This window comes from Heterodontus francisci, unplaced genomic scaffold (assembly GCF_036365525.1).
Source record: "Heterodontus francisci isolate sHetFra1 unplaced genomic scaffold, sHetFra1.hap1 HAP1_SCAFFOLD_61, whole genome shotgun sequence".
Classification (NCBI taxonomy): domain Eukaryota; kingdom Metazoa; phylum Chordata; class Chondrichthyes; order Heterodontiformes; family Heterodontidae; genus Heterodontus; species Heterodontus francisci.
Genome location: NW_027141441.1, coordinates 7031688 through 7032713, shown reverse-complemented (window position 1 = coordinate 7032713; position 1026 = coordinate 7031688). Strand labels below are relative to the sequence as shown.

At 45.7% G+C, this 1026-nt stretch overlaps 1 non-coding gene across 1 annotated transcript; it reads left to right on the top strand.

Annotated features, from left to right (window-relative positions):
- The first annotated feature begins 515 nt into the window (after positions 1–515).
- trnar-ucu (transfer RNA arginine (anticodon UCU)) lies at positions 516–606 on the top strand. The gene is given in 2 exon segments: positions 516–552; positions 571–606. It is a non-coding gene; the product is annotated as a tRNA-Arg (tRNA).
- Positions 607–1026: the final 420 nt, after the last annotated feature.

The following is a 1026-nucleotide window of genomic DNA, read 5'->3' as shown; positions in this document are numbered from 1 at the left end:
CCAAAGGACATCGTCTCAGAATAAGGAGTAGGCCATTTAAAACTGAGATGGGTGGAATTTCTTCACTCAGACGGTGGTGAATCATTGGAATACTGTGCCCCAGAGGGCTGTGGCAGCTCAATCATTGAGCATGTTCAAGACAGAAATTGATAGAAATCTTGATACTCATGACATCAAGGGATATGGGGATAGCATGGGAAAGGGGCTTTGAGGTAGGTGATCAGCCATGATCGAATTGAATGACAGAGCAGGCTCGACGGGCTGAATAGCTTACTCCGATGTTCCTCTGTTCCGAAGAGAGTTGGCGCCAGCGCGCAGCCCTGCTTTACCCCACTGCTGATCTTGAAAGCGTCTGATGTTGCTCCATTGTAACTGATGGAACTGTGCATGTTCTCGTGGAAAGAAGAGATGATGCCCAAGTGGTCAGGAGGGCAGCCTATGTTCCATCGCAGTTTCAAGAGGCCGTCTCTGCTGACAAGATCAAAGGCCTTAGTGATGTTAACAGAAATGTGTGAGGCTCTGTGGCGCAATGGATAGCGTGTTGGACTTCTAAATAATGATTAAGACGATATTCAAAGGTTGTGGGTTCAAGTCCCACCAGAGTCAGGTTTTGGACCAGACACAGAGGAGCACAACGTAACAACAAATGAAGAAATGCTCCAAAAGCACAGACTCGGAGACAGAGCGAAAGAGAGAGGAGCAGAGCAGGGGAAAAAAAAAATCGAGGGGTGACGTCACAATGGAGAGTGAGAGCAGGGAAACAGAGAGTCGCTGGGGTGCGGATTCAGGATTTGGTTCTTTCTTCGGTGCAGTGGAAGGAGCTGTTTGGTGAGGATCTGGTAAGCTGTGACATCACAGGCAAGCAGGTGGTTGATTGGTTTGGAAGAACCGACCTGCTTGATGCGCATCTGGTAAGTGATTAAGATCCATTTTAGTCCCAACGTTTAAAATAGTAAACAAACTAGTGGTAAGTTTAATAAAATATGCAATAAAATGGATAATTGAATAAAATATTTAAGTAGTTAA